Raw genomic sequence first — 22,831 nt, forward strand, 5'->3', positions numbered from 1 at the left:
ACTCAGGCATGTGGGACCCGTAACTGAGAACTCCAATCCTGCTCAGATTGTGACTGGGCCTCCTACCCCCAGCTCCCTAGTTTTCCAGTAGCTTGGCAGTCACACCCACAAACTGTCCCCAGCACCATGTAATCTCATCAACGGCCAAGATCCAGAGACTATAAACTAAAGCTCCTGGAATGAGAGTGGTGCAGAATTTCCTGGAGCCCACTTACATACGAGGAGTAGCACACATTTGTTTGGTTTTTAAACATACTTGCTTGTATTCTCTTATATATGGACTTAAATGACTCAGAACAAGTTACAACTGTCAGGATCTTCCAACAAGAATTACTTAGTCCAAATTTGCAGTGCAATGCCATCCTCAGGGGAATCTTATACAGGCTCAAGACTAGAGAAGGGCAAGTCCAGGAAAGAATTTATGAATACATGACAATCTCTATCAAAAACATTCACAAATCAAAACAACAATGAGATATCTCACACCACAGAGACTGGAATACATCAAAAAGAACAAGAACAACCAGTGCTGGTGCGTATGTGGGGAGAAAGGAACTCTTTTCCATTGTTGGTGGGAATGCCAACTGATACAGCCTTTTTGGAAAACAATATGGGCATTTCGTAAAAAATTAGAAATTAAGTTTCCATATGACCAGGCAATAACACTTCTGGGAATATATCCCGCGGGTACAAAAAAGCACAGTAGAAATGACATCTGCACCTGTATGTTCATTGCAGCACTGTTCACAACAGTCAGAATCTGGAAAAAGACTTGAGTGCCTGAGAACAAATGACTGGTTAAAGAAACTTGGTACATCTACAAAATGGAATACTATGTAGCTGTTAGGAAAGATTTCATTCATTTCATTTTCATCATCCTGTTATTCATCGATTGCCTCGAGCAGGCCCCAGTAACGTCTCTTTCATCCTAGCCCTGAGATTATACTCAAGGCTCTTTAGGAGAATGAGACCCATCATTGTTACTGGTATTTGGCATATTTGGTACACCATGGGGAGTTTGCCAGACTCTGCCCCGTGGGCAGGCTACATTCGATAGCCTGCAAGTTTGTCCAAAGTAGGAATGAGATAATAAGATGTCATAAAAAAAAAAGATGTCCTGATAAGATGGCACGGCCGCGCGGTTCCGGGAGCTGGATTTTATAGTCTCTGAGTCTTGGCCGTTGATGGGATTACATGGCGCCAGGGGGCCAGGTGGTGGGTGTGACCCCCGCCTACTGGAATTTGGAGGATCTGGGTGGAGGATGCTCGACTCCAATCCGAGTAGGCTTGGAGATCTCGGCCCCGGAACCCGCGTGGATTTGTCCCTCTGCCAGTACCTTCATGTGTGCGGAGAGTGGTCTCAGCATGGTGGTGGAAAAGGAAAGATGAAGTCATGAAATTTGCTTGTAAGTGGATGGACATGGAGAGTATCATGCTAAGTGAAATGAGTCATAAAGAAAGGACAGACATAAAATGACTGTATTCATTTGTGGAATATAAAATAATATAATATGGGACTGACACCCAAAGACAGTAGAGATAAGGCCAGGAATATTGATCCACGATTGGTAGCCTGCTTCATGAGCTGGGGGAGAAGGCAGTTAGAATAGAAAAGAGATCACTAAATCAATGATCGTTGGGGGAACCGATTGGGATGGGAGATGTGTGCTAAAAATAGATAACAAACCAAATGTGATAGCCTTTCAGTATCTGGATTGCAAACCATAATGTCCCAAAATAGAGAGAGAGTATCGGGGAAATTGTCTGCCATAGAGGCAGGGGGAGGGGTGGGATAGGGGTGGGGATATTGGGAACATTGGTGGTGGAAAATGTGCACTGGTGGAGGGATGGGTGTCATTGAATGACTGAAACTCAAACATGAAAGCTTTGTAACTGTATTTCATGGTGGTTCAATAATTTTTAAAAAAGCATCCAAAGAGCTAGTTTTAAATGTAAGATCAGGTTAAATCTGTCCTGTCTGTCCTGTCCTCCATTGTTCTTCGATTTGCTTGAGCGGGCACCAGTGACATCTCACAACAAATTATGAGACTTGTTGTTACTGTTTTTGGCATATCAAATACGTCACAGGGAGCTTGCCAGGCTTTGCCGTATGGGCGAGAGACTCTCGGTAGCTTACCACGCTCTCTGAGAGGGGTGGAGGAATCGAACTCAGTTCAGCCATATTGGTTGCATGCAAGGCAAATGCCCTACCCGCTGTGCTATTGCTCCAGCCCGTTAAATCTACCCAGGTAAAATCTATGTAGGTAAAATCCCTTTAGGTATCTAAGTTGTTGTTGTTACTCTTGGTGTTTTGTTTTGTTTTGGGGCCATATTTGGTGACACTCAGGGGTAACTGCTGGCTTGAAACTCAGGAATTAATCCTGACGTTGCTAAGGGGACCATATGGGATTCCAGAGATTGAACTTGGGTCAACTGTGTGCAAGGCAAATGCTCTAGACACCATATCTCTGTTTAGCATATAGAAATATAAATTTATCTTATTTTTTATAATTATAAAATTTCAGTTTGAATTGAATAAACTATTCAGATTTGAATAAATGAAAATGCCTCAATGAAACTTCTCATTGGAGGAAAAAAAGTTAATGGTAAATTCATGACAACACTATACTTTCTTTTATCTTCTTTTCTTTGAAGGGCAGAAAAGTTATGCCAGAACTTTTCCATCTTTTTAAAATAAAACTAACAAAGGTACAGGAGAGGTAGTATAGTGGTTAAGGCACTGGCATTACTTGCAGCAAACTAGATTTGATCCCTGGCACTGCATATGGTCCCCAGAGCACAAACACACCGGGAGTGATCCCTGAGCACAGGCAAGGAGTAAGCCGTGAGAACTACCAAGTGTGGCCCCCAAATCAACAAAAATTAATAATGCTAGTAAAGGAACACATTGGGGGCATAAAGGAAATTTTTCACAGTTCAGAGCTACAGTCACTGATGTGGACAAAGAACCTTCTGCCTTGAATGGCTGGAGTCATAGCTGGATGCAAGCGTACAAAGTGGTAACTGCATAGACAGAAAAGTGCCCATAGAATTCTAGGGCATGACTTAAAATATGGGGCTGCAATTCAAATCCTGTGCCATGAAATTAATGGAGAGATGAAGGCTCCAGATTACCAGGATCTTCTACATGCCAAGAGAGCATTTTCACTCCAACTTTCAGCCTGTAGTAAGCTCTGTGTCATTCATATAAAAATGTCTAATTCTGGATTCAGGTGCTACACTCCTAACTTGTTCACCCAGCTACACTATGGTCCCTCCCTTATTGGAGATGACAAGAAGAGTCAAAACTCAATGTGAGAGAAAGGGAGTCTGCAGGTAGTCATGTTCCCCATGACCCCCAGAGCCTCAGCTCTCCTCTGTCTTCAACAGTGAATCAGTCTTGCAGCTTATATGCTACCTGGGGGATTCCTGACTGGAGTTGAAAATGTTTGAATGTATCAAAGAATTTCCAACACAATACTCATACAGTTCCCTAACAACTCTTCTATGAGGTCAAGAAAACCCTGTAGAGTATAGACAGCTATGCCAGACTCAGAGTGGAGGGAGTAAGCAAAGCCATAGAAGCTGCAGGAATCACAGATGTAACTTTTCAAAGGCCCCCAGGACCAGGTTAGAGCAGGTAGGATACCAGGGTAAACCGCTTTCTCTTTAGCACTTAACTATACAAAAGCTGGCATGCTCCCTTTGAGCGTAAGATACAGGATCCCAAACTAAGGTCCTCCGGCATCAGATGCCTAAGCCCTAGAGATGGTGTGCTCCAAGAGAGCCATGAGAGGAGGAGAGTAGCCAACCCCTAGTGCAGCTGGGACACACTTCAAGAACCATAAAAACAACTTTTACAAAGCTGAGCCCCAATTCAGGGAAACCAGGGTACTCAGGAGAGCCATGATAAACTTGGTCTCTGAAGTTCTCTGGAGCGTAGTAGGCCGTGTCAGCTGTGGCCACATATGAAACTGGTCAGAGCAGCACTATAAGAACATTGGTACACACATAGGAAGGACCAAGTTCCTTGTTGACCTTATTTGGAGGAAGAATCCCCTTTAACAATAGATCTCTACCTTTAGGAGATCAAAGGAAATACTGCTCAGATCTCATGTGCCCATGTTTGGAGGACCACGAAACTACTTATATGCTTTGGCCTTTGGCCTCAGGAACTACAATCAAGTAAGCATCATGACCTCACAAATGTGCAGTGCCATCAAAAATGTTGAGAAGCTATGGCAAGATGCTACTCTGTACTGTGTCCTCACTGTCAACATACTTCAGTTGCATCTGACTACAGAAGGGGATATGAGGATCAGACAGGCGGTATGGTGGCATTCCTTGTTCCCCATGTCCTTTACACTGTTCCTGTCCCTGTCCTCCTGTTGTTCATCGATTTGGTCTAGTGTGTCCAGTATAGTCTCCATTGTGACACTTGTTACTATGTTTGGCATATCAAATACATCACGGGTAGCTTGCCAGGCTTTGCCGTGCAGGTGAGATACTCTTGGTAGCTTGCCCGACACTCTGAGAGGGGTGGAGGAGGTCAACTAAACCCTCATCACAAGCCACCCCTGTTCTTCCCTTGGGATTCAACTTGTGGCCACATTATGCATGCAAATCTGAAAACAAGAGACCACCCTGAGATCCTTTTGTCAAATACATTTCTGAAATAGAAAGGATAATAGCATATGTTGCATTCTAAGGAACAAAATGTAGAGGTTAAAATGCTCCAATGCTAATTTAGCTTTTAAAAGAGATCTATTTAACTCTATGGTTTGCTCCTTTTATAAAATGGTACAATCTTTAAAATTTATATAATTTTCAATGATTTTTTAATGTAGGAGTACTGCTATTTATTCAGCCATTGATTAAGCTGTTTGAATTGGGCATGAACTCCACATTACTTTTTTAATTGAATCACCATAAGATACAGTTACAAAGCTTTCATTCGAGATTCAGCCGTACAATAATCGAACACCCACCCCTCCACCCGTGCACACTTTACACCACCACATCTCCAGAATACTTGCCCCGCCACCTCATCCCAGTCCTCACCCTGCCTCCATGGCAGGAAATTTCCCCAATACTCTCTCTCTACTTTCGGGCATTGTGTTTTGCTCGAATTTTCCCACCACCATTCAAGCCTGCCTGCCAGGGGCAAATACTAGATCATTTATTGTCCATTGCTCATTTTGAATATCTTGGGTGCTGCAGCTGTGCGCTTCTGGAATCCTAGATTGTAAATGGTTGGGTTCAAGAGACATTTCTATAGGGCACTAATCCATTTTGGGATTCAATTGGACATCTCTGGACCAGGGCTGTTGTTGTGCTAAGATGGCGCCAGGAGGCACATTGTGGGGGTGACAGCCGGGCCGACAAGTGGGCGGGGAGCTGGGGAGGGACAGCCTGGCACCTCTGCCATCATGCGGCATGGAGATTTAGTCCTGGAACCCACATACCTGGGCCTAGCTTGTGGAACCTCTTGGTTGCCGAGATTCCATTTAGAGTAGGCAGAGAGAGAGTACCTGCTCCATCTGGGGTGCCCTGCTAAAATTGGCTCAGTATGGGGCCTGAAGATATCTCTGGCTTTGTGGTGTCTTCCAGGACTTGCTACTGTATCTCTGGCTTTTGATCTCTTTTGAGATCTATTTTTGGGTTTCTGAAGCAAGCCATCAATAGAGTTTACAGGGTGGTGCTGGAGTTGGTTCATGGGGGTGACTTCTAGTGCTTCCATGTGGACTGGGAAGTGGGGGAGGTAGCCTACCTCAACTCCGTGAAAGCCTGGAGATTTCAGTCACAAAACCAGCATACCCAAATTTTCAGCAGATTATATCTTGGTGAGATTTGTCCTGAGACGATGAAGTCAGGTAGGGCTGTGGTGATGTGATGATTTGGATTGTGGAAGCACGTGGCTGCTGGGGCTTCTGCATGAGTAGGCACAGGCCAACATGCCCCCTCTGATTTACTCCAGTCTGTTCAGCCATGTGCCGGTCTGAGATTAACTGTGACTTTTGGTCTCCTTCGAGATTTATCGATGGCTCTCTGAAATAAGGCCAATAAATGAGCTTATATAAATTGAGCCAGCGGTGGTTTGTGGGCATGGTTCCCACATACCTAACTTTTGGCCATTTAATTACGTGGTAAACTTGGTCCCAAGTTGTTGGGGTCCAGCCAAAGGCACAGTGGCAATTTTGGGGTGTCAGGAAGCCTGAAGGCACCATCAGGATACTGATGCACTCAGCCCACAAATACAGCTTAACCTGTTGGTGGAATCATATTCCCTTCAGTGAACTTTTAGCAGTCACTCAAAAAAAGGAAAAAGAAAGAAAACCCACAACATTTTCCCTCCCTCTCAACAACTGTTGGGGGAATTTAAAGTCCTGAAGATAAGTCAGCTTGACATGGCCTTTATGGTGATAGAAGCAAAAACCGAAAATCTGAGAGGAAAACAAAATTTATTAAGAGGCATGCGTCTCTTCAGTGTCTCTTAGGAAGGGACCTGGCACTCACCTAGTTTCTTAAAAGGCAAAACTGTAGCATGCCAACTGGAAGCAGGGAGAAGTCACAGATACATTTTTTTTTCTCATTCTACCATCTCCATGGCACAATATAGGTGTAGTGGATATCCTTAAGTGTTCTCTAAGTTCTCTCTTCCAGAGCTATCTTAATGCTCCAGTTTTCACGATAGGTTCATGATCTTGGCCTCTGATGGGCTTCCTGATATTTAACAGCTTCTTCTTGTACCCAAACACTGTGAAATATGTATAGGGATAGTATACCACATGGTATATAGACACTTTGTCAAGATCTTGGCAGTCTTTGTATGTACTGTAAATCAATTCATAGTCCCGGAGTATTCAGACACTCTCCTGAATCTTTTTATGAATGCTCTATTTCTCCAGCTACAAGTGCTTGTGTTTTCCTCACCTGTTGGAATAAGTACCCCAGGACCCCGTCCCACCCTGTACAACTTTTACTTAGGTACTGTTATTTACAATCCTGTTTGTAACAGTTTCAAGCATCCATAGCTTTTTAAAATTTTTCAATAATGTAATTTAGTCAAATTACAAGTCGATTTGCTAGCAAGTCAGTTTTTGAAAAGTATTTAGCACAATCGACCATATCCACATGATAACCAAGCTCATTGAGGTTTCTTGGGAGTTCAAGATGCCGCTCTGTCTAACATTCATTAATTTAAAGAAGGCCTTTGATTCTGTTGAGACTGAAGCAGTCATCGAGGCCCTAGCCAAAAAGGGCATTCAAAGTCAATACATCAGGATCCTCCATGAGCTGTATTACAGATTCACTACCAGGATATTACCATTCTACAGGGAAGCAATCATTGACGTCAAGAGAGGGGTTCGGCAGGGTGTTACCATTTCTCCAAAACTCTTCAGTGCCACTCTTGAAAATGTCATGCGATGATTGGAATGGGAAGGAATGGGACTGAAGATAGATGGTCGGCAACTACACCACCTCCACTTTGCTGATGACATTGTTCTTATAACACCAAACATCAGCCAATTGGGACAAATGCTGGCTGACTTCGACCGTGAATGTGGAAAGGTCAGACTACAGCTGAATTTAACAAAGACAATGTTTATGAGAAATGGTCTTGTTTCTGACATTCCATTTGCTCTCAACAGGATGAACATCTCCGAATGCAACAGTTACATATACCTAGGTCGAGAAGTCAACATGACGAATCACCTGGCACCTGAGTTGTGCAGGAGGAAGAGAGCAGCTTGGAACACCTTTAAGAACGTCAAAGAAATAGCTAAGAGAACAAAGAACCTCCGGCTCCGGTCACTTCCCTTCAATTCCACTATTCTTCCTGCATTAACATATGCCTCAGAGACCTGGGCATTAAAAAACAGATGAGAATGCTATATGGGTCTCCTAAAGAGGAATCGAAAGAGCTATGCTTAGAGTTTCACGCTTCACTCAAATGAGAGAAAGAATCCGGAGTTCCGACCCTGTCAAAGGTCAAGAATCAGGGACGCTATCTCGTTTGCCAAGGTGTCGAAAATCAGATGGGCTGGACACATAATGAGATTTGGAGACGACCGCTGGACTAGAGCCATTACTGACTGGATTCCATGGGACATCAAAAGATCGAGTGGCCACCCACCTATGAGATAGTCAGACTTCTTCATCAAGACCCTGAACGATTGGTTTGAGGCTCTTCGTTTTCCTGGAATGAGCAGATGCCATTGGGCTACATTGGCACGCGACAGGGATGAATGGAGATGTTACTGGCACCCGCTCGAGCAAATTGATGAGTAACAGGATGTCAAGTGATCAAGTGATCAATTTAATCAAGGGTTGTTTTTTTATTACGCATTTATAAATTTATTTATATATTTTTTGTTTTTGCAAAGATGTCCATTAAAAGATTTCAGTCATACAGTATTCCAACATACATCTCTCCACCAGGGTACATTTCCCAGCACCAGTGTCCCGAGGTTCCCTCCCATCACCCCTTACCCATCACCCCTTGCCTGCCTCTATGGCAGGCATCAAGCATCCATTGTTATAACAGCACATCCAACACAATAGTGTCAGCATCCTTCTGCCAGTGTCCCTTCCACCAACCCCCATGCTAATAGTAATAATTATTATAATAATCTAATAACCCCCTTATTAAGCTACAATTCATCTTTTTCTTGTAGATGACTAGTATTCCACCATGAATATTGTCCAGGGATTCTTTATCCACTCCTCTTTCTTTGGTCTCTCATTGGTGTGAAGTGACATGCATTTCATGCATTTCAAGTGATTTGCATTATCCTACTGATAGGTAATGAATGCTTTTTCATATGCCTATTTGTTGTTACTGTGTTTGGCATATCGAATACATCACGGGGAGCTTGCCAGGCTTGTATGTCTTCTTTGGGGAAGTGCCTGTGCAGCCCCATAATTTGATGATGGTGTTTGGTTTTGTTAAGTTTTGCCTGTACTTTACATATCTTTGTTAGATGTGTGGTGAGTGAATACTTTCTCCTAGTTCCAAATGGTGTCTTCTTATTCTAGTAATTTTTTCTTTGTAGTGAAGAAGCTTCTTAATTTGATGTAACTCCATTTGTTTATTTTTGTCAATTTTGCTTCTATTTTCTTGTTCAATGGCATCAAGTCATTGTTCATTTCTCTATAGTTGATATCCTGAGGAGTTATGCCTATGTTTTTTTGCAATGTAATTTATAGAGTCAGGTCAAGTATCAAGATTTTTTCATTACATTTTTTGTTTTTTATTAGGACACTATGATTTACTAAGTTGTTCATAGTTGAGTTTGGGGCATACTATTAAGTTTTGTGTAAGGTGTAAGATAAGAATCCAAGTTCATTTTTAAAAAATGTGGCTAACCATTTTCCTATCATTATGAGAGCTATGCAGAATCTCCTGCCTCCTGCTCCCAACAGCCAGGCTGTCTTCACCGGGGCCCCTCAGAGGGGGGTGGGTTGAGTTTCCCTCCCAGCCCCAAGTGGAAACCTGGCAGCCAAAAACCTCCAGAACCCAGTCACAGCCATGCTCAATGCCACTCTCCACACACTCAGATGAGCCTCACGCATGAAAGAACCGATAGAGGAACCCAGGTATACGGGACCAGTGGCTGAGATCCCCAAGCCTGCTCAGATCAGGACTGGGCCTCCTGCACCCAGATACCCCATTTTCCAGTAGCTTGGCAGTCACACCCACAAACTTCCCCTGGTGCCATGTAATCTCATCAATGACCAAGATTCAGAGACTAAAAAACAACAATCCCAGAAAGAGCAACGCAGTATTTCCTGGAGTTCACGGCTGCGACTTCTTATACTTATTTTTGGCCACCCCAAAAACCTCTGTCCCTCTCGAGAGCCTGGTAAGCTACCAATGGTATCTCTCCCGCATGGCAGAGCCTGGCAAGCTACCCGTGACATATTCGATATGCAAAAAACAGTAACAATAACAGGTCTCATTGCCCTGAACCTGAAAGAGCCCCCAATACACCATTGGGCTATGCTAGCACGTGACAGGGACAAATAGAGAAGTTACTGGTGCCCGCTTGAGCAAATCTATGTACAACGGGATGACAAGTGATACAAGTGATACAAGTTATTTGTTAAAGAGACTTTCCTTGCTCAACTTAATACACCTAGATCTTCTGTCAAAGATGAAGTGTTCATATAACTGAGTCTGTCTCTGGATTCTCTATTCCACTGATCTGAAAGTCTGCCTTTCTTCTGGTACTGTCACTGTCCCTGCACTGTCCTGTCCTGTTGTTCAGCTGATTTGCTTGAGCGGGCTCAGTAACATCTCCATTGTGACACTTGTTATTGTGTTTGGCTCTATAGTCTTTATTATTATAGCTTCATAGCATAATTTAAAATTGGGGGAAGCCTCCTCCCATTTTTATTTTCAGGATTGTGTTTTCTATACGTGGAGTTTTACTGATCAATATAAATTTTAACAGCAATTGCTTCGTGTTTTTATGAACATGACAGTGGGGAGAGGGTTGGAAGGGGGCTGGAGAGAGAGCACAGTGGGTAGAGTGCTTGCCTGGCACACATCTGACCCGGGTTTGATGCCAGTACCACATACATTACCATGAGCTCTACCAAGAACAATCCCTAAACAAGGAAGCTGGAGTAAGCCCTGAGAACAGGAAGGTAAAGACCAAATCTACCCACCACTACCCCCAAAATATCATGGGACTGCATTGGATGTATACAGTGCTTTGGGTAGAATGGCCATTTTGATAATGTTAAACTTTCCAAGCAATGAACAGGGAATGTGTTTCCATTTCCTTATGCTTTCTTATATTTCATTTAATGGTGACTTACAATTTTTTTTGTATAAGTGTTTCACCTTCTTTGTTGAGTTTATTTCAGGTTCTTGATTTTCTTGGGCACAGCTGTGCAGGGGACTGTTTTTGTTGTTATTTCTCTCTCTCTACTTCATTGTTTGCATATATTATGCCATAGATTTCTACATATTGATTTTGGATCCTCCCATTTTACTGTAGAGGTTTATTGTTTCTGGGTGCTTTTGGTCAAGTCTTTAGGGTATTCTTAATTTAATTTCATATCATCTTATCCATCCTGCCGCTCTGTACCTTTTGATTTGGTGAGTTCAGGCCACTGAATTAAGTGAGATTTATTGAGATAAAAGAATTTATTGCAATCATTTTGTAGAAATTATAAGTGTTTGTGAAATTTGTCTTGTTTTTTATGGGAGGCCATTAATCCTTTCAAAGCTTGTTTCATAGCTATGAACTTCTTAAACTATAGTCTGTCCATAAAACTTTGTGTCATTCCTTCAAATTTGAATGACAACCTAGATGAAAATGCTTTTTAAGATGAATTCTTTGTTGATATCTCCTTCTTGTTCTTCAGGGACTCCTATAATTCTTATTCTGTTCCTCTTGAACTCATCCTATAATTCTCTGACCATTCATCTTTTTTCCATCTCCTTTTAATTAATGGCTTCCTGAATCTTGTCCTTAAGCCCACTCATTCATTTCCTCATCTTCTGTCACTCTGTTACTAAAGTCTTTTGATAAGTTTTTGTGTCTGTGTTACCTACCAGGCTCTTCAGTTCTGTGACTTCAGATTCCAGTTTTCTCACATCCTCTCATACTTTCTCTGCCTTTATTGGATGTGTGTATTTGCAATTCTTTCAGTTTGTTAATCAATTTCATTGTGGTCATTCTGAAGTCATATTCTGAGAGGTTATAGAGCTGTTTGGGTTCTGAAGGACACTTTCAGATTATTATCTTCAACTAAATTTTGTGGACTCCAACTTAGCATTGTTAGGGCGCTGATCGTGATCTCCCTTTAACGACAAAGAGACTCCAGAGACTGCAAACAGCAAGCAAGGTTTATTGTAAGACTGGCTAGCCAGGGTCAAGCCGCCTACACAGACACGCAGGTCAGTTAGGTGAGGCAAGACCCCGAACTTCTTCAAAGGGGATCTTATATAGGCCTTCACTGGCCGTTACAGCAAAGCCCGCGCATTTCATAGCCAATAGATTTGTAACAACATATGCTTTCTTTTCTGCAGGAGAAACAGAGGCCTGTGACTTCTTTCCTGCAGAAAACAGAGGCCTGTGACTTCTCAGAAGCTTTCAGAAGGAAAGTAGGACCTGCTGTACCCAACCTGGTGATGACCAAGAGAACTGGGGTGATTTGTCACTATGAAGGGACTCGAAAGACCAGGAAATGGGACCCTGGCTTCCAGGACACTGACCAACACTGTCATTCCCTGACACATGGGGTTGGACCCCTGGAGGTCTCAGGATGGACATGTTCTTCAGTGAGAACAACAGGGCATTGTCTGTTTCCAGTTCTTTGTGCTGGGGGCTTGAGGCACACCTCCTGCCACACTTAGGAGAAACTTCCCGGGGTTGGGGGTGGCAGGGGACAGGCAGAGCAGGGTATGGCTGGCTAATCCTCATCCCAGCCAGGCATCCTACTTCAGTCAGAGTTCAGCATCAATTAGATCCAACTGGACAAAATCATGATGAAATTGCTGCGAGCTGGTTTGGCTTTAGTAGTTTCATAAAAGCCCTCTCAAGGCATAGGAAACAAGTTTGACCTAGGGGGCTCACCCCACCCAGTCCTGAATGAGGTTCCTTTGTTTTTACTTTATTTATTATGATAATGGATAAATGGCCACGCGACATCTTAACAGAACTTTTTTTTTATGACATCTTATTGTCTTATTCCTACTTTGGACAAACTTGCAGGCTATCGAATGTAGCCTGCCCACAGGGCAGAGTCTGGCAAACTCCCCGTGGCGTACCAAATATGCCAAATACCAGTAACAATGATGGGTCTCATTCTCCTAAATAGCCTTGAATATAATCTCAGGGCTAGGATGAAAGAGACGTTACTGGGGCCTGCTCGAGGCAATCGACGAATAACAGGATGATGAAATGAAATGAAAAAATGCTTTCTTAACCAATCCAATTAAGGGTACATCACTTCTTAGCCTATAGTTTAAAGATCAGCATTTTGCGTCAGTGCTTAGGAACTGGCAGGTTTTTAAGGCAGTCCTGGGTCTTGCAACGTGGGTCTTATGAGAGACATCCGGTTATCTGGTCTGACCCCCACCCTTCGAGTACCTGTATCTGAATTCCTTGCTCAGGGGCAGAAAAACCAGTTATTTTGCAGTGCAGGTTCCTATAAAGCGGATCTGAAAAAGGTTATCTAGACCTGTTCCTTGAAAAACAGGTTATTTTGCAATGCAGGTTCCTATTAAGCTAAGCTAAATTAATTCTGGTGGTAGTCCATTTTTGGGCCTGTCCCTTACATTCCTCCCTTTCTCCACTTCATACTGAGGAATCTTCCTCAGCAGGCTGTAAAATCTAATACAGTTGTTTTAGTACCAGTAGCTGGACAGTGTTATTGTGGTGCCTAACAAAGTTCACAAAGCAGTTGAGGACCCAGGGACCAACAGTCACCAAGAGCAAGGGGATGACAACCAGTCTGCGTGGAAGCAGGATGGCGGCGGCCTGAGTAGGCCGGCTGGACGTCTGGGTCACCGCAAAGCCATCTCTTCGGAAGTGTTGGCGGCATTGTTGGACAGCAGCTTTGGTCCACTCTGCTTGGGGACTGCGGGTGCACAGCTCCTGTCAGGCCCAGCTAACCATGGCCTGCAGACTGGCCCCACTCAGCAGCCCGCTTGCTTGCTGCCTCTGGCTCCTGGAGCTTGGGCTGTTGATGCGCACCTTTGCACAGCCTGCCAACCGCTCTTCTGCTCAGGACCAAACCAGCAGAGATGAGCACGAGACCCTGCCCCCCAACCACCTCTCCGGGGTGAAGCTTCAGCTGGACGGGCACTTCAACCAGGACTACCATCAGGAGGTGTTCCTGGGGATGGACACGGAAGCATTTGAGGGGAACACTGAGCCATGCTGGAGCAGCGGGAGCTGATGGTCATCTTCTCCAAGGTGGAAGCTGACACTGACAGGAGGGTAGCTAGCCACGGAGACTGGTTAAACCAGGACTTGTGCCAGATTTCCTGGGCCTCCCTTTCTCTTCGGCGCTGCTCAAGGCCCTCCCCGAGCTTGGCCGTGGAGTCTCAGACCACCCCTGTGTAATCAGTATAGAGAAGCAGCATTTTTCTCCCAACACCACACATAAATTCCCATTCTTCATTGCCTTGGGAGGGGGGCCTTCCCTGTCTACCTGCTACATCCTATTGCCCCCCCTAGAGATTCCACCACCTTGAATCTTTAAGGGAGAATGGCAGAAGGTCCATCTTCTGGAGCTGCTTCATGCTGACAATGGGGCGCTGGCCCTGCCTACACAAGGGGTGAAATCTCATGCTACCTCAGCTTTTTAGTGGCCCTCAGCAATGAATTGGTTGGGTTCCTGAAGTTATCTGAAAGAAAAGATCAGTTCGATTAGACTGACGGATATCACTTTGAAATGGTTAGACCCTGGAGGAGTAGAAGTTCCTTTCTGACCCAGTAAGGACAGAGTTCTCTACCCACAGGTTTGGCTGATAGAAAAATGACTTCCTGTGTCCAGATTTTTCTACTGGACACAGAAACACCAAGCCATTCTCTGGCTTTCTCAGTGCAGACTGGAAAAGCTTCTGCCCATACACTGAAGCTATCAATAAGAACCAACAGATATTTATACCTTGAACATATGAGCATTTGATCATTTGCATAAAGTCAAGCTGCGATCCTCCTCTAAGTTCCTTGATGCTGAACAGGTGTTAGGAGAGGAGAATCAAGATTTCCACTAGGTTCATTAATGGCACAGAAAGCACAGTTCTGAGTTACTTCTACCTTACTTGCTACTGAGTCCCTTTAATAATATTCCACTGCATTGGTCCAGGAGTTAGCAACTTTCCTTGTTGGTAAATCATCCATCATCTTCCTTTTGGAAACCTCCAATGTCCATCATTCCTCTTCTGCAGAGCATTTTGGCTTAGAGGAAACATTCTCTGGTGTTAATCCCATGATGCAACAAAAATTAAGAGCTGTTAACATCCTTGTTCTCTCCAAATGACTGTTCACAGAAAATGAGATGCAATACAGAAAGTATAGAAAGAAAATTCACAGTATTTTAGAACTAGATATTAATCCATTCTAATTTAACCATTTTTTTCCCTTTATTTTATTTTATTTTTTTTAAAGTTGTAGATTTACAATTTTTTGTGCTTTGGTTTCAATTATACAATGATCAGATACCCATCCCTCCACCAGTGCCCATTTTCCACCACCATGGATAATATCCCTCCCACCCCCATCCCCCCATCCCCCCTGTCTCTGTGGCAGGGCAATCCCCTGTGTTCTCTCTCTCCTTTTGGGTGTTGTGGTCTGCAAAAGAGGCATTGAGTGGCAAACATGTTCAGTTCATAGTCTACTTTCGACATGCATCTCCCCTCCTGGGAGGATCCTCCAAACATCCTTTATTTGGTGCTCCCTTCTCTATCTGAACAGCCCTTTCCTCTAGGATACCCGGCTGGCCTCTAAGTTATGGAGTAATCCTCCTGGTGCTGATCTCAGCTATTCTTGGGTATTAATCTCATACTTTGTTACTTTATATCCCCCAGATGAATGCAATCTTTCTATGTCTATCCCTCTCTTTCTGACTCATTTCGCTTAGCATGATACTTTCCATATTGTACCACTTGTATGTAAATTTCATGACTTCATCTTTTCTAAGAGCTACATAGTACTCCATTGTGTAGATGTACCAAAGTTTCTTTAACCAGTCATCTGTTCTTGGGCATTCAGGTTTCTTCCAGTTTCTGGCTATTGTAAAGAGTGCTGCAATGAACAAACAAGTGCAGATGTCACTTCGACTATACATTTTTGCCTCTCTGGGATATATTCCCAGGAGTGATATTGCTGGGTCAAATGGGAGCTCAATTTCTAATTTTTTGAGAAAAAATATGGAACGCTTCACGAATTTGCGTGTCATCCTTGCGCAGGGGCCATGCTAATCTTCTCTGTATCGTTCCAATTTTAGTATATGTGCTGCCGAAGCGAGCACTAATTTAACCATTTTAGATGCCCTTTCTTGACACTTTGGCCAATTCACAAACTGGGGGAAAGCAATTCTGCACTTTGAGATGAGCTTCACCCTAGTAAGTCTCTGGCTTCCAATGCTCTGATCAGACAAGTGACAGCATGTATAACATTGAATTCCTTTATAGAATAGGCTGTTTTCCTACAGAGAGTAAACCAAGTTTTATCTAAATTTCCCCAAAGGGGGTAACTTTTTGATCAAGATTAGAATACATTTATTCAATCACCTCTGTAGAATTAGAATCTGATTCTTACAAAAAGCATGTTACTGAAACATGGTTTTCTCTCCACCTTCATTTTAAAACTTTGCAAGATAGCTTAACAAACCTGGCTTGTTCTTTTGCATAAACACAGTAAGCTTAGAGAACTCTCCATTTCGGATACCCCATTATTTACTGAGAAGTCCTGGGGATTGACTAAAGACAGGAGACACACCAATAGTGGCATTAATCTGATTTGGCACATCAGAGCTACCCAGGCCTAGCCAGAAGATGTCCCATGACGAACTGGATGGCCTCGAGCCTTCAGGCCTCATTTTCCACAGAGATGTCCTGGCAGAAAGGAGTCCATCCCATCCCTTCTTCAGGGGTGGGAGAAATCCTGGTTTCCAGGTTTTTTTCCTTGACACTGAGAGTAGGCCCAGACTGAGTTAGTCATTGCAGAGTCCTAGATTCCTCATTCTCTATAGCAGTGATAATTTCTGGTCTTTTCTTGAGCCGGCCTGCCTCTAGGGTCGCCCTGAGGTTTGTAGGGTACTTGAAACAGTACCTGTTAAGTCCCTACTCCTGTCATTTAGACAGATCCCCTGACTGTTTCCCTGGAAGAGGGCTTTGGGGTCCCACAGTTGTTTTTTTCCTGTCTGCATGAGGGGTAGACCCTATTACAGAGAGGAAAGGCTTATCTGGATTTATGCAAACCAACATAGAGCCATGAAACATCAAAAACATACTGAAGGTGCAAAAGAAGAGAAAAGCAAGCATTTCACTTTACTCACAGAGATGTAATACACCTGTTTGCTGTGGGTCCTAGTCAAAAGAAGCTAAAATCTGTAGAGAAAGAGCATACCATTTAACATGTTTTCAATTCCATGTCAAAATCCTTGATTCCCTGCAACTTTTAAAAAATTCAATTATCTAAGAGCACTGTAACAGGAGTCCGGATAATCCACCTATCGTCTTTTCCATAGATCTTACTGAAAAGGTACTAGAACAATTCTGCATGTGATTTAAAGAGTTTCTTATAACAAAACAATTTGATCAGTTCCTTTTCTTAAACCAACCTCAAACCTCACATACACATTTCTTTTACAAACATTCTATAACTGGATTCCTTTTCTTTTTCCCACTGATATCTCCATCAATTATCTTTCTGACTTAAGACACACATCTATATTCCTAATAGTCATCCCACAAGTTTAACCTCTTATTTTACTGAACTTAGTACAACATGATCTCCCAAGTTTAGACACTAGTTACCAATCATCTCATTTAACATTGACAAAAATACTCTGAAGTACCATTTCAAAAGCATTATATCAGTTCTATAGGTATGCAAAAGGCTTTAGAGATGCTCACAACTAAAGTTCTTACAACATACATTCACTGGGCAAAAGTTCACTTCACATTAGAAATTAACCAAGAGATATCTTAGAATTCTGATTTCTAGGAAAACACAAATACAAAAAGATTAAAACACTCATAGATTAATACCCAAGAATAGCTGAGATCAGCACCAGGAGGATTACTCCATAACTTAGAGGCCAGCCGGGTATCCTAGAGGAAAGGGCAGTTCAGATAGAGAAGGGAGCACCAAATAAAGGATGTTTGGAGGATCCTCCCAGGAGGGGAGATGCATGTCGAAAGTAGACTATGGACTGAACATGTTTGCCACTCAATGCCTCTTTGGCAGACCACAACACCCAAACGGAGAGAGAGAACACAGGGGATTGCCCTGCCACAGAGACAGGGGGGATGGGGGGATGGGGGTGGGAGGGATATTATCCATGGTGGTGGAAAATGGGCACTGGTGGAGGGATGGGTATCTGATCATTGTATAATTGAAACCAAAGCACAAAAAATTGTAAATCTACAACTTTAAAAAAAATAAAATAAAGGGAAAAAAAACACTCATAGATGACCATGAAACAGAAAGCATTTCACACTTAGGTACAAAGTTCTGTGAATGTCAGGACTAGGTTGATACCTAGAGACAAAGCTTGGCATGAAATAAAATTATCAAAATAATAGCATGCACTTTTAAGCAATAGACAGGCTGATTACCAGCATAGTTAGTAAAATTTCCCACATTTACCATGCAATTCTCCATTCTCAGAAACTATTACAGAAGGCTGACATCTGAGGTGAACCCATTTTATAACTCTTAGTCGCCCTCCCGTTGATCATCGATTTGCTCGAGCGGGCCCAGTAACGTCTCCACTGGAGACTTTGTTGTTACTGTGTCTGGCATATCGAATACTCTCGGTAGCTTGCCGGGCTCTCCGAGAGGGGCGGAGGAATCGAACTCGGGTCAGCCATGTTGGCTGCGTGCAAGGCAGACGCCCTACCCGCTGTGCTATCACTCCAGCCCATACTCTTAGTAGTTCTAGAAATTTTAGTTAACCAAGAGTCTCAGAGATCATATAGAGCACTGGTAGGACAAACTTTGCAACCAATTTTATAACTCTATAAACTCATGTTTAAACTAAACCATTGCTTTTTGAACCTGTTTTCATGTGTCATAGTTATTTTAACTCCTTCTAGGTCAAATATTCTAATCCAATGCAGATACAAATATGTACATTAACATAACAGCATAAGACCTATAAACAATCAATTTTTATAGAACATGATAAAACTTTCTTTGGCTTAATTTCAATAGTTCTTGTACCTTAATTATTTAAAATCATGAGCTCTCTATACCAGACATTTTTAACAATTCCACAAAAATACAAACATGCTTTCAGACACAGAAAAAGCCCTTTGGATTTTTTTTTTTTTACCAAACTTTGATATCAGCATAAGAAAATATTTGAATTGCTGTGTGAGCACAAAAAGGATGGCAACAATCTATCTTTCCCACCGCCAGCGTTCGTAGTTTCCCCCACTCCAGGGAGGTAGATGGAGATGGGCAGGAAAAGGAAGGAAATCTTATGACCAGGCTGCTTGATCTTAGTTGCAGTTTATTCCAATCCTCTCTCCATTCACTCCCGTATCTCTCCTGCCTCTCCTAGCCGCCCATTCTTACAGTCTCATTATATCCCATAAAAGGAACTCAGGTTCTCTCAAGCATGTTTTCCCCTGTTCTCTCAGACCTAGTAGAGAGCCCCAAAATCTCATGGTACTTCTAAAGGGGCAAAAAGGAGAAAGAACATTGAGGCAGCAAAACATATATTGCTTCTTTACATCTGCAGGCCAGTACCAAAGACTAGCCTGGCTAGAGCTGGGAATCTACATCCCAAAGATCAGGCCTGGCTAGCACCTGAGATCTGCTCTGTGAGATAAGGGAAGCTGCCTCTTGCAGTATACTGAAATTATTTACTGAAGGCAGTTTGAAAGGGAAAAATGTTTAACCTCATCCAAACTAGTCAGGACATTCTTCTAGGACAGATTCTTACTTAACAGATCGACTCACAATTTACAACACAAATTCAGTGTCCTGGAAGGATCTGATCTTACAAAATAACAGATTCTGACTAGGGTGAAAGCTGATTATCTGGTTGGGGAGGAGAGCATAGAGAAGTGGTTACAGAAAAACAAAGGAATGGAAGTGACTCAGGAGCACTGTGATGGGTGTAACATGATAAACCTTAGCTCCTTCTGTCAAGGAGGAATGGACAAGTCCAATTGTTATGCTATAAATTGCCACGGTTTAGGAAAACAAGGAAACTTAATTTTAATGGCTTCTGTACCTCTGTAGTTTGTAAAAGCGGCCTAATTTTTCATTAAAGTTAGCTGAGGCTTATAAGGTAAGGTCTTGCTTTCTCTGAACTCTTATTTCACTTAAGTTTCAGGCTCTAGTTCCATAGCTCTTCTAGATAGTACAAGATTCTTAAGTTCAAAAGGATTTCAACTGTTAATCACATAATCATTAATGTTCTCCTACCAAGAAATTTAGATTGAGAGTTCTACTCTCTCTATTGGCTTAACCTTCTGATAAGGATTCTTCTTTTAACCCTTGTCTGACAGGTTCCAAAAACAACTGCATTTTTTTAAGTCACTGGGTTGCATATCACTAACTTCTCAAGAATTTCTACTCCTGATTTCAGCCTGGTCCCAACACTCGAGTGTTCCACATAGAGAGACAGATAGACAGACACAGACAGACAGACAGACAGACAGACAAGACAATGAACTGACTAAAATACCACACATACATGTGCATACATCTGTAGTTGATCGATCAATCTGACCCTTCAAAAAAATGGCAGGGAGAAACTGATGGACTGACAAAGAAGGGACTGTCCCCAGGGCGAAGAAACCTTATTGCTGATTGGGAACTCTGCTCCCCATTTCCCAGCCTGACTAGCCAGTCTCCCGCTTGTTAAAAATGGGTCAAGAAAGCGCTTTTGTTGATATAAGCCGGCAAAATAAACTATGACAAAGATGTTACCATATTTTGGCCAAGGCTAGTTCTGAGGCAGGGAGCTAGAGTCATGATCTTGCATTTTCCTGCCTCCTCTGCTTTGATAATCCTATTTCTTTTGTTACCTACAAAGATCTGACTGCAGAATGATCTGGTAATACAAACTGCCATTCACTGTATATCCTTCCCAATATTCTAACTTATACTCAGGCCACGTGGTGTTACAGAGGTCAACAAGATACTCCTTATCTAAACCATCTACTTGGAAGCTCTTCCGGTGTTTTAACGAGCAACCCAAAGGAGAATATTTAGGTACTGATGTAGAATTTCCCATATCTCCTAAGTGTCAGCAATAACCTATGAAAGGGAGGGAAAAGAAAAATCTAGGGTAGGATAAGTCCTTAGCAAGCTCTCCTCCTAATAGTTTCTAGTGTTGTGGTTCTAGAGAGAGCAGGGACACGACCACAACTGCATGCCAGCCCATCAGAAAAATCTCTCTTTAAAGGATGTCTCCTTTAGAGATTTCTGAGTCACCCCAGGAGTCCCTGGGTCCTGCCTCCCGAGCGTTCACACAACCATGACTTGCACATGTGGAGCCATACCTAGAGTGCCATGGATTTCCAAGAAGCCTATTAAGGGGAGAAGAGAAAAGTTCTGCCTTTCTTAGCTTGCCACATATTCCAATGCTCCCTACTGATGCTTTCTTCCACAAACTTCTTGCCCGTCTTTTTACCTCTTTTTTTTTTTTTTCTCTGCTTCACTTTGCCTAGGGGTAAACCTGCTGACTGCCTCCATTAGCATTTGAATTGACCTCTAGCTGATTCTGCTGGTTAGAATGCTTGGGGAAAGGGATTTCTACCTAGAAATTGATATGCCTTAGTTTCCCAGGATCTTCTCACTAGTGGGCTCTCCTCCCATTCCTCCCATAGTGGACAGTGACGCGAGACAGACAAAGGAGGGGTGCCTCTTTGCAGAGACCATTCAGATGCTTGCCTGGCCGGTGGAGAACTTAGCCTTAGTGGTTCAGCATTGTGACTTGCGACTGGCAACTATGCCAGTGCCACCATTGACCGTATGTTCTCCATGGAATCTCAGGCAGCCCACTCGAGCTCCGTGACTTTAGAGGGACTTTAAGAGTGCCAGGTCGTGGAGCTACAAAATCACGCCCGATAGGAGGACCTATCAGGGTGCTCAGGCACACACACACATTCACACAGAGGTTATCACATTCTTCCCCCAGTCCCCCTAGAGATTTCCAAGGGAGCATACCTTCACAGCAGATCTTCCACAGATTGCCTCCTTTATCCGAGCCACAAGGTTTGGAGAGAAGGAACCTCCTGGGGGCCAATCCACACCAAAGGAAGGCCATTCTGATGAACAATAATTGGCAAACTTACCTTTCTTGATCATCAAGCCCAGATTCTGAGCTTTCCTGTGGATCTCAGAGAAGTGATCAAGAATTAAAGCTTTGGGGGTTGATTGATTCTGACCCATATTAAACAATCTCAATAAACAGAACTAAGAGAAGGATAATAAGACAAATACACACACTAAGGACACACGCACAGATCACACTCCTGCACTCGCTCGGACCAGTCCACTCTCTCACACAGGTGCGCACCACACTTACCAGTCACCCTGGGGTCCCGAATATGCCCAAAGGGCGTGCACGTGATTTTCACCTCCGGAGGGTTTAGCTCTTCCAGGTCTTCTCCCAGCGCCGGATTTTCCAGAACAGATGAGGCCTCCAGAACAGACAGACGAGGACCCGAGGAAACCCTGTGTCCCCCCAAGTCCTCCCAGTCAGGGTTGGCCACTTCCCTGCCGCGGTCCAGAACAGACGAGGCCTCCAGAACAGACGAGGACCCAAGGAAACCCTATGTCCCCCCAAGTCCTCACAGTCAGGGTTAGCTACTTCCCTGCCGCGGTCCAGAAGGGGACACCGTCCCCCCACAGAACAGATGGAATATTCCCCAGAATTTTTTTTTTAAGGCCTTTTCAAAACCCGCTCTCTGGGCCGGTTTGCCATTGGAAGATCTCGCTGGGGCCTCCAAATGTTAGGGCGCTGATCGTGATCTCCCTTTAACGACAAAGAGACTCCAGAGACTGCAAACAGCAAGCAAGGTTTATTGTAAGACTGGCTAGCCAGGGTCAAGCCGCCTACACAGACACGCAGGTCAGTTAGGTGAGGCAAGACCCCGAACTTCTTCAAAGGG

At 43.3% G+C, this 22,831-nt stretch overlaps 1 non-coding gene across 1 annotated transcript; it reads right to left on the reverse strand.

Annotated features, from left to right (window-relative positions):
* Positions 1 to 15,892: 15,892 nt before the first annotated feature.
* On the reverse strand, positions 15,893 to 15,999 carry LOC130039479 (U6 spliceosomal RNA). The gene has a single exon (XR_008794898.1). It is a non-coding gene; the product is annotated as a U6 spliceosomal RNA (small nuclear RNA).
* Positions 16,000 to 22,831: the final 6,832 nt, after the last annotated feature.

This window comes from Sorex fumeus, unplaced genomic scaffold (assembly GCF_029834395.1).
Source record: "Sorex fumeus unplaced genomic scaffold, SorFum_2.1 ptg000086l, whole genome shotgun sequence".
Classification (NCBI taxonomy): Eukaryota; Metazoa; Chordata; class Mammalia; order Eulipotyphla; family Soricidae; genus Sorex; species Sorex fumeus.